The sequence below is a fragment of the Xenopus tropicalis genome, chromosome 2 (assembly GCF_000004195.4).
Source record: "Xenopus tropicalis strain Nigerian chromosome 2, UCB_Xtro_10.0, whole genome shotgun sequence".
NCBI classification, from domain to species: domain Eukaryota; kingdom Metazoa; phylum Chordata; class Amphibia; order Anura; family Pipidae; genus Xenopus; species Xenopus tropicalis.
In genome coordinates this window covers 154138168-154150129 of record NC_030678.2, presented here as the reverse complement: position 1 = coordinate 154150129, position 11962 = coordinate 154138168, and positions in this window count along the sequence as shown.

Sequence of the window (11962 nt, the reverse complement as noted above, 5' to 3'; positions counted from 1 at the left end):
GGGAGCTACAACATAGAGCGAGCCACTGCTTAAAGGGGAGGGCATATCTTGGTAGCTTATTGCACAGAATGTCTTAATGTCCTATATATATTGATAATGGGTGAGTGCAAAGGACCACTTGTTGCTGTTTATATCAATTTAGTCTAGAGCCAATTAAACTGTCTGCATGTTTTTGCAGTGTTAGGGGAGGAAACCTATGCAGACATGGGGAGAACATACAAACTCCTTGCAGACAGTGCCCTGGCAGAAATTGAACTCCAGACCTGCTTGTAGAATCAGCACATTGATTAACATATGTTAGGGGCAAATGTGTTCATTTCAGCAATTCAGCCACAATTCACACAAATTGTGGCAAAATCTTGATCATTATTTTTCAAACAAGTAAAACTTTGCCATTATTCAATTATTATTTAATAATAAAGTATTAATGAATCCTTTCATTTTTACAAAATTGACTTTAAAAAGAAAACTTGAACTCAAATAGCTAGGAAAATACATCTCTTTTTGATTAATATATTAGCTGCTGAGTTCCTTTATCTGAATGTTTGCGATTTTTCCAAACTATAAATTGTGAAAATTCAAGTCGGAAAAATTGAGATCACATTATTTGTGTTAATTTACTTGAATCGTGGAAACCACAATTTTGAATTTTAATAAAACCAGCCCCATAGTATCACTTTTACTCGGACTGGAACAGATCACGCCCATTCTAATTCACCAGTGTAAAGTCAAAACAATACTTATGAGTTTGTCATGATCATCTTCGGTACAGCCCACGCTGCAGTAAGTTTTAGATGTCTCCTCTTATACTGGGTAATCAAAGATCCATGGCTAACAGCTAGACAAGGTTATTACACTCATAAAGCAACAAACTGGACAGAGAAACATAGTTGTATCATAAAGTCCTTATACAAATGTGGAGATTTTGAGTTGGTATATGAATTATACTGATTATACTAATTATTTGAACTGAGGACAGTTGTGATTGGCTTATTGACCTGGTCCCATGAACATTTTAAAGGAAATCTATGCCCCCCAAACAATGTAGGTCTCTATAAAAATATATTGCATAAACAAGTTCTTCAGGGTATTAATAAACCATTTTCATATACTTTTTTTTATCAGGATGTGCTATTGGGTAATCCTAAATAGAAAATTGCCATTTTAAGAATTAAAGGCCGCCTCCTGAGATCAAAGGATTCACAGTGCACACATAAATGCAAGGCCACATCAGCCAATTAATGGACAGAGTTCTGCCTTTTACTCCCACACTACTTCCTGTTACAGTTAGAGCTGCATTATTTCCTGTCAGCTGATCTCTGAGGGAGCACACAGCCCATCACTAAATGGCGGCTCAAGGGAAAAGATGTAAAAGGGCAATATTTACTTATATATATTCCAGTTTGGCAAGATTCTTTAATAGGTCACTTTATATAATATAAACTATCTGTTGGTTAAGTATTGGTTCTGGGGGTATAGTTATCCTTTAATGCTCTCACTAAAGGGGGCAGAGCTTAAAGCAACCCATAACCAAAGTTCATGTCTACAGGAGTGTATGTAGGTCCAGTGCTGCCCTAGGCACCGGACTTAAATACGCCCCTACGTCATGCGTGTGACGACACACGCACCAACATCATGAAAGTGACGTCGCTTTCCCCAAAGCCCATAACCCCCTACCTCCCTCAGCCCCCAGCTCCATTGCTGAATTTCCTAGGCCCTGGCCCTCAGGTGCATTAATATAAATACGCCCCTGCACGTCACGTTAAAATAGGTGTTCATACCCCATAGAAATACCTGAAAACTACTGGGGAATCTTTGGGGGCACAGATCTTCCCTGCTGAAGGGCTGTGGGGGCCTTGGGCTGGTACAGAAGCACAAAACATAATGTGCAACATTTCTAGCCAACTTTAAGCTTTAGTTCTTCTTTAAGGACATTGCAAATGTAACTACTTCATGAATATAAAATGCACTGTCTGAGTTCTCCAGGGCTGAAGATTGAAGAGACTTCAGGCACAGAGGTGAGTGCTTTCTGATATCAGCTCTGAGAGCTCCTTGGCGTGAAAGCCATACAGCCCTACTCTACCTCGGACTGACTTTAGTTCTGCCTATTGTGAAGGGTGTAGTATATCTGTGTGGAAAGAAGCACCCCGCGCTTATGGATATTTCACAGTCATAAAGCAAACACATCTGCTTCTGTTCATGTAGGGACGGATATATATACACCTCCCCTCCATGAGAAGCCAGAATTATTGAGGGAATGCTGACCTATACAAACTATGTGAAGCAGGATACATATAATATAGTACTTTAGTTCAGTGAACTTTGGAAATTAATTTTAAAGGAGCGTTATCACATCTCTGAAGCTGGATAATCTCTCCTTGCACACATATTTATAGGGCAGCTCTGCTCCTCCTCCCTGTTCTACCCCAACCAAGGTGGTTAGCAGTGATAACCCAGTATCATGTCTCTACCACAAGTATCCTTGGTGAATTGATACTCGCACATCTCTATAGACATGGCTTATAAACATAGCTGTTTAACTACATCTGTGGCAATTGATCTTTAGCATCAATTTCTAACTGGTTGTAGGTTGTTTAAAACTAATTGCATCGGTTGGGTTTGGGCAACTGTTCTTGTACAAATTTAGCTCCTATGTTTGTAATTAAGCCCTAGAATTGGTAATCTTCAGAATAGGCAAAACACCCCTGCACCCTCTGCTTTTAAAAGGGTACTAAACCCTGCTGCACGGCACTGCTCAACCAGACCACTCAGCTGTTGCTGGACTACAAAAACCAGAATAATGTAACATATAATGAAGGTTAAGGCATGCTGGGAGCTGTAGTTCAGAAACATCAGGGTTGTAGTCTAAAAGCAATATTGCTCAATAAAACTTTTCCAAAACTTTTCCCCAAATCTCCAGGGCCAGCCGCTGCATTAAAATGCAAAAAATCCTCCAATGAGAATCCCAGCTGATCTGTATAAACCCGGCTCCCTGTTCTCTGTTCCTGCAATTGGAGTTGGGAAGCTTTAAGCACAGTTTCCCAGCACTGAACAAACCTGTCCTTTATCCCCATGTCTGATTCCTGTGTCATATAATGAAAGAAAAAAAAATGACATCATTATCTCTATATATAAGATAACGGCAAGATGCCTGACATAGTGCTGGGAATCAGTGTTCTCATTGGTCACTTCTCTTGCATAGTGCTGGGAATCAGCGTTCTCATTGGTCACTTCTCTTGCACTTATAGAATGCTTTTTGGTGAATTTTCCTGCATCTATAATTATGTTTTTTGACAACAACTACAGCAAAACTAGGGGGTGCAGTGGGACAGCATCGTGGCTGGGTTTACAACCCCTTTAAGAATACAACCCTGATGTTGCTGGACTACAGCTCCCAGCATGCCTTTACCTTCATTATAGGTTACATTATTTTGGGATTTGTAGTTCAGCAACAGCTGAGTAAAGTTTGGTTGGGCAGTGTCGTGCAGCAGGGTTTAGTACCCCTTCAATGCACAGAATGTATTAATTTCCTATATATATTGATAACAGGTGAGTGCAGAGGACCTCTTGTTGTCTATACCCCAAACAATATAGATCTCTCTAAAAAATATTGTATAAGACAGCTCATATATAAAACCCTGCTTTATATAAAAACATTTTCATAAAAATATACTTTTCAAGTAGTATGTGCCATTGGGTAGTCCTAATTAGAAAATTGCCATTTTATAAATTTAGGGCCACTTCTTTGTTCATAGGATTCACAGTGCACACAAACAAGCCAAGGCACACATACATGCTAGGCCCCATCAGCCAATTAATGGACAGAGTTCTGCCTTTTACTCCCACATTACTTCCTGTTACAGTCAGAGCTGCATTATTTCCTGTCAGCTGATCTCTGAGGGAGCACACAGCCCATCAGTAAATGGTGGCTCAAGGAAAAAGATGTAAAAAGGCAATATTTACTGATATATAGCAGTTTGTCAAGATACTGTAATAGGTCACTTAATACGATATAAACTGTTAGTTAAGTATTCATTCTGGGGGTGTAGTTTTCTTTTAACTATAATTTATTGTACTTTTGAAATCCTGTGTTCTTTGCTCAGTTTCCCTTTAATCTTGGATGCAGATGTTGCATCATTTTATAGTGTTGGTTTAAAGGGGTTATTCAACTTAAGGGCAATAATACAAGGGGAGATTACTAGCCAGTGTTAAAAAATTGCTAGTTTTGGCTACAAATCTCCCTGAAAATGCCATGCCATAAATGAACATAGGGATTGCCGTAAGTAATATGTTTTACTCACATATGTAGAGATCCCAATGTTAGTCTATGGCAATGCATTTTCAGGGAGCCAGCAATAGACTTTTTTTTTTAACACTGGCTACAAAACAAATGCAACTTTTCTTCTTGTGCAATAGATTATTTAAGAAATAAACAAGACAGAATATTTCTGCGTGCACACTGGCAAGAATCACACTGTTCCATTCATTTTTAATAAGGCTAAAAAAACTTGAATGTTTTAATAAATTAGGGAAATAAATAAAGTTGTTAGAGACAATTCCCATTAACTTCTATTGAACCTCGCCAGCTCTTACTTGCCAAGTTTTTTCTGCCAATTCTTCGCGGATTTTTCTCTAATAAATTCTGATTGTGATACTTAAGAATATACTCAAATTGTGAAAAAAACGCAAGCACAGATTTTGATAAATCCTCCCCTAAGCACCATTTTAATCAAATAATTAAAAATGTTAAAAAATCATTTTTTCTCACTACAATAATAACACAGTACTTGATCCCAGACAAGATATAATGAATCCTTACTTGGGGGCAAAACAATCCTATTGGGTTTGTTTAATGTTTAAGTTATTTTTTAGTATTACGGAAAGCCAAATTATGGAAAGGCCCTTTATCCGGAAAACCCCAGGTCCCAATCATTTGGGATGGGAAGTCCCATAACTGTATTTTATACTATAGATTGATATTTAGATATACAAGGTAGAGATAAGGCAGGCACTATAACTTGCACCCCCTGCACTGCTTCTACCCTGTGGCTTTGATAAAGGCACATTTGCTTCTAAATATCATGTCAAGAAGCAATTTTTGCTAAAACTTTTTATTACCACACCACTGTAGGATAGGCATCTACTGTATGGTAACTAGGGATGCACATTGAATCCACTTTTTGGGATTTGGCTGAATACTGGATCTTTCACAAAGGATTCGGAATTCGAATCCTGAACTGAATTTGAGCCATAATTTAGAAAAACACATAGCAATTGCCTTTAAAGGGGTTTTTCACATTTAATTTACCTTTTATTGTGTTATGGAATTTCTGTTCTGAACGGCTTTTCAACTGGTCTTCATTTTTAAAATTTTCTTTTGCCTCTTTACAGCTATCATATGAGAACAATTGTTGTCTCAGAATAGGATTTGGCCTCAATGTTTGAATTGTATCCCCTATCTAGAAATCTGTGACTATGTTCTTTGGTATTTCACCACTTTAAAATCAACAATATTTGCAATAGTGTCTGATTGCAGAATGAACTGAATCCTGGCACATCATTACATCAATCACCCAGTTCCAGAATTAAACTGCCTGCTTTTTTGCATGTATGGGACTATCAGTCAGCTCAGATTTGCCTGTACAGCTATCTGTTGGCCATAGGATTTCCACCTGTCTGGTATTAACCCAGAAAGCCTGGTTTTGGTAGGGCTGGTCAAAACTGCCTGCCTGGTTTTCCCTATTTAGATCCTTGAAGATTGATGCAGCAATTGGCCAATTGGAGATTGCTGTGTCGTAGCCCCGCCCCCCTGACAACATGGCCTGCCTCCCTGCCCGGATACCTGGGCAGGAAAGGTGACAACCCTAGTGGGCCATTCACAGGTGACCAGATTATATATACTTAATAACCCATGGACCAGGTTAAAGGCTCTAAAGTAGTTGTAAAGTAAAATATTGTTTAGTTCCATGTCCCCAAGAAGAAAGCTAAATAAATCGGGAACATCTGTGGCAGTGGCTTATTGGGTCTGGGATGTCTGTATTTATTGTAGATAAGCTAGAAATAACAGGAGAGAGTATGAAGCCAGGGTTGTGCCATAGAGGCATATGGAGAAGAGCCTATATATATATATATATATAAAAAATACTGCAAGGTAGATCATTCAAAAGCTGATACTATAGATTTTCAAATGTGTAACAGACTCCTTCATATCATATGGTACTCTCTTTCCTATGTTATATAAAAGTTTAGTAAAATCCGCCTTAAAGTCAGAACTTGTTGTTATAAAGGTTGATGGTTTCTAATGTTTGTTAAAGTGTAAAAATATCTCTGCTTTGCACAGCGCCAGCTTGTATATAACAGCCCTGTATGTGGCTACTCAGTGTTACATAGGGACGTGGGAGTACACAGTAAACCTTTTAGCTGGGAATATCCCTGTTCATTTGCTTCTAAGAAACAATTACAACGATGGAGTTTCTCATGTTCCTCGTCAGTTTCAGCCATAAGCCACACCTTAGCATGAACTATTTGGAACAAGAAATGACTTGTGCCACCTAGTACTCAGTCCTACGTAATTGTCTTTGCGGTCTCTGCATGCTCACTGTCACAGCTTCTTAAAGCAATATTCTAAAATAAAAGTAGCTTTCCTATAAACATGTGTAACCCTTTTGTGGCTAAAGCAGGCCTTCCCAAACTAGTGAACAGTAGAACAAGGGTTACACTGGGCTCTCTAACCCATATAAGTCTTCTCTAAGTGGATGACAAAGGGGAATGGGTGTGGTGGAAGAACACCTCTCGTGCCGCTGTCTAAAATAAAATAAAGGCCGCCTGAGGTTCTTGAAAACAAAATAACAACAGGCGCCACAGGGTTGTACTCTCACACACAATTAAGGCAGCATTGTAAGATATCAGGTACAATCACATACAGAGCAGGATTCTGTGTGCAGACAGACAGGTAGGTTTAAAGGAGAAGGAAAGGCTAGTAAAGAGTTAATCTCAAGCTGCAGGCATACCTTCAGTTGTCTTAATAGTGCCCTTAAGTCTCCAAGTCTCCCCATATTTCTCCCGTTCAGAAGATCTGAAGCCAAACAGGAAGAAAAAACCCTGAGTTGTGTAAAGAAAGTTCCCATAATGCCTCGCTCCTGCACAGACACCGAGACCAGTGTACATGATCAGTTAGAAAGACTATGAGTCAGCTTCCTGCTGATTGGCTCAGATCCACATTCCTAAGGGAGGGGGGGAGTGAGTTCTTAGCATTCTTGAGGGAGGGGGGAGCAGGAGAGAGGAGGAAGCAGAAAGCTGCGTGTCTCTGGCAGAGGAAAACAGACACAATTAATCTTTTTACAGAGAAGTCGGTGCAGTGTTTCACCGATAGTGTTTCTAGCAAATGTGGTCTGGATCCCCTACAGCAGAAATGGAACATGGAGTAGTGAAAATCCTGAATCCTTATTTAGAACTCCAATCTATGTACCTAGGCTAGCAGAGCCTAGGGAGATCTACATTCAGCTATTAATCCTTCCCCTGAGTATTTTACCTTCATAGAACTTATGCTATCCTGTAACTGACAAAACCTCATTCACGTGGGTACCTCTTCCCGGACTTTTGCTAGAAGGGTTGTCCCTCTAAAGCAGAACTCTTTACTGGGTTTTGTTGACTCCTGGATCCACGGACACATCCACTCAGTTCAGCAGGTGAAGGCCAAAGTGGAAGTGTTCACAAACCAATGGGCCAAAAAAAGTAGAAATGTTAATCAGAGAAAACAGATACATTGGCTTCTGCCTAGTCACCAGGCACCTGATGGAGGTGGCCTATGGCACACTCTGATCTTTTGGCCATGGCAGTTTTCTGACCAAGACCTATTGTCTTTTCTTTCAGTTATGGTATGATACGGTATTAGGAAGAGCACAGCTGGTGATTGAAACATTGGAATTATAAAACACTTTTCTTTTTGAGAAGTTTCTGTGAGTGCAGTACTTTTTCTCTTTAAAATTTTCTTTACCTGCACCCGGGACAGTGGGCCCTACAGTTAAGGGTAGTGCTTTGTTCTTTTATATATATATATATTCCTGTTAAATAGAAGTAAAAGGATCTTTATGTATTAGAGGCAGCAGGCTGTGCTTCTGCAATATATGCCTCCTTTCCCAAGAACTAAATGCCAATTACATTTTCCTGTTGGAAACAACTTCAGACAGAGAAACTTAGTTCCTTTCCAAACAGGAAAACAGAATGTGTTCATGCCAGATTGTGCCCTTAATGTTAGACTGTGTTCAGGACAGAGCAATGAATAATAAAGGAGAATTATACCTTCAGAATCAATACTTAACCAACAGATCATTTCTATCGTTATAAGCGACCAAATGGGCATTTCGGTATCAGTAAATATTGCCCTTTTACATCCTTTCCCTTGAGCCGCCATTTAGTGATGGGCTGTGTGCTCCCTCAGAGATCACATGACAGGAAATAATGCAGCTCTAACTGTAACAGGAAGTAGTGTGGGAGTAAAAGACAGAACTGTCCATTTATTGGCTTTTCTGGATCAACTATAGATATTAAAGGAAAACTATACCCCCAGAACAAATACTTAACCAACAGATAGTTTATATTATGTTAAGTGACCTATTAATGAATCTCACCAAACTGGAATATAAATATCAGTGAATAGATCAGAGAAATAATGCAGCTCTAAATGTAACAGGAAGAAGTTTAGAAGCAAAAGACAGAACCCTGTCAATTAAAGGGGTACTAAATCCTGCTGTACGGCACCGTAACTAACGACAACTGAACGTTACTCAGCTGTTACTGGACTACAAATCTCAGAACAATTTAACATATAATAAAGCATTAGGCATGCTGGGAACCGTAGTCCATTAACATCAGGGTTGTATTCTTTAAGGAGAAGGAAAGGCTAATAAAGAGTTAATCTCAAGCTGCAGGCATACCTTCAGTTCTCTTAATAGTACCCTTAATTCTTAAAATGGCAATTTTCTATTTAGGAGTATCCAATGGCACATACAGGTATGGGATCCATTATCTGGAAATCCGGAAAAAGCTCTGAATTACGGAAAGCCTGTCTGCCATAGACTCCATTTTAATGAAATAATTCAGATTTTTAAAATGTATTTCCTTTTTTTGTATTTGCCATGTTGTTACTTTGTAAGACCATCTTTGTAAGATTTAGGGCTTGCACATGCTCAGTTTGCTCTGGGCTGCTGTTGGGAGGCTAAGCTTAGGGAACATAGTAAAACAAAACAGCACGTCAGGTACTGTAATATCTGCAATAGAAGCCGATTAATAATAAGAATCATAATATGCAGACTGCACTGGTTCCTGGGTTGCCATGTAATGTAATGTAGGGTTTTAGAGTTTTTGCATTGTTTAATAAAACATTTCCCAGCTCTCCATAACCACTGGCTGTATAAATATGCAAAATAATCCTCCAATGAGAATCCCAGCTGATCTATGTAAATTTTATTCCCAGTTCTTTGTTCCTGCAATTGGAGTTGGGAGCTTTAAGCGCAGTTTCCCAGCACTGAACAAACCTGCCCTTTATCCCCTGTCTGATTCCTGTGCCATATAATGAAGGGTAAAATGATGTAATTATCTCTATATGTAAGATAATATCAAAATGGCTGATATAGTGCTGGGAATCTAATTAGCATTCTCATTGATCAGGTCTCTTGTGTATATATTTTTTTCTTCAACTTCCATAGAGAACTAGGTGGAATCTAAAAATTAATCCATAAATGATACTGGCCAAATTATCCCATTGGCACAGAGACACAGGCGTATCATGGATACAGGTATTTATAAACTAGTGCTGCCCTATTATACACATTTTATTACAATATATCATATACATCCTTCCATATACAAGCTTTAGCTCAGTATTTAGATGCAACTTGTTTACAACAGACTTCCAAATATGACCATATCTCCATCACCCATCTAAATATTAGTTTAGAAGGTAACTGTGGTTTCTATCATTCCACAACAACTTTCTCTGACGATGTTGAGTCATCGCCTGTGAGTCCTACCCGAAGGTATGGGCTCCGATGCTCATGTGTCCAAGGCTTTCGCCAATGAACAACATGTGCGGGCAGATCCACCTTCGCCGAAGCTAGGGTGAAAATCACCAAGTCTTGGCCTAGGCTCAAGCCCAAAGGACTATGACACCTATCCAGGGTGCTCAAATCTAACACAAAAAGGGTGCAAAAGTGTACAGGTGCAATGCCATTAATCCTCTTGGTAAAGCTCCAGCAAATAAAAGAAAAATACCTCCTGCCCACCTAATGGCTGTGGCCAGGAAGTGAAGCATGATTAGGCATAATGAGCATGTACAAAGCCCCCAACAAAAAATAAGTCAGCAGCTCTTCCCTAATGGGAACACAGCTCCTCCACTTTCATCAAGCTTCAGCTTCATCACAATTAGCAATAACAACTTTCTTTGACTCTTTAGTTACACAGTTACAGCACAACCAAAATCTTGATCAAAGCAACTGTTAGCTGAGCAGACTGGGGGTTTCATACAGCCTGTTTAAAATAGTGAGAGCACAAACTCTGAACTGAGTGTTACATTTTTTTTTGCATATGCATATGCAAATCAGCATGCCTGGGAAGGAACGTGTTTGTGCAGAGGTTCCGCTGTACATATCATGTTGTTCTGCCTATACACCTACTGGCACAGTTTGGCCTCTCCCCATGTGTAATGCACAGAAACCCCAATGCAACTGGCTTCATAAACATGTTGAGAGAAGTTATTGGTCTGTTATGTACTAAAATGAATAATGTTCTATATCTTAGCTATGGGGGGGATTGGAAGGTACATATGCAAATCACTGTGTTACATATAGAAAAAATCTTTATAATGGGAAAGTTCATTTCCAGATAAACTGTTTTGTAATAGCAAAGTGACTAAATTTTTTGTCACAGCTTCTGCTTATGTTTTCAACCTTTGGAAGTTATATTTGTTACACAGCTTAGTATTTGGAATCATTACAAGGTGGAAAGAAAAGTCACACAATAAGGATTCAGCTAAAGTCTCGCCCCCCCAAGCTCAAAGTACCAAAGCAGGACTTTAGTTTTTTAGAGAACAGCCAGACAGGACTGTGATTGGTTGGCTTGTATGCATGTTTAGTTGTGGACAGGCAGTGACTAGAGCAAGCATAGGAAAGAAGAATATTGTCGATCAAGATGGAGAGCTACTGTGGGCATCTTCATAGGCATAGATCTTTATTTCTATAGGGCTTTGGTGACTTTGGGCTTGTGCAAGGGCTCAAAACACATAGCTAAACATTTCTAGTCATATTCTTGTTTAGGCTTTAGTGTCCCTTTAGCAACAGTTCCCCAGAACTAAACAAACCTGCCCTTTATCCCCATGTCTGATTACTGTGTCATATAATGAAGTCAACAAATGACATAATTATCTCTATAGGTAAAATAACAGCAAGATGCCTGACATAGTGCTGGGAATCAGCAGTCTCACTGGTCAATTTATTTGCATTTATAATGAACTTTCTTTAAAAATTTCATTGGTGCATTTTCTTGCATCTAAAATTATGTTTTTATTCTTATTAACATTTATTTATAAAGCGCCAACATACAGTATTCATACATTGGACATACAGAGTAACATATAAAGCAATCAATAACCGACACAACAGGTGAAGAGAGCCCTGCCCAAAAGAGCTTACAAACTAAAAATTTTTGGCAACTTCAACAGCAAAACTAGGCGGCACAGAGGGACAGCATCATGGCTGGGTTTACAACCCCTTTAAAACAGAAGGTATTCGCATGTCTTAATGTCTTATGCTGAACACATAATACTGCCTAAAAAACAAAAATAAGAGGCTTTTATTTAAGGAATTATGGGTAAAGACATGCAAATAGCTCCTTAATGTCCCTGGGACCAACTATACCTCCTGGAAATGCTGATTTAATAGCATAAATACAGAGTCATAATAACGTA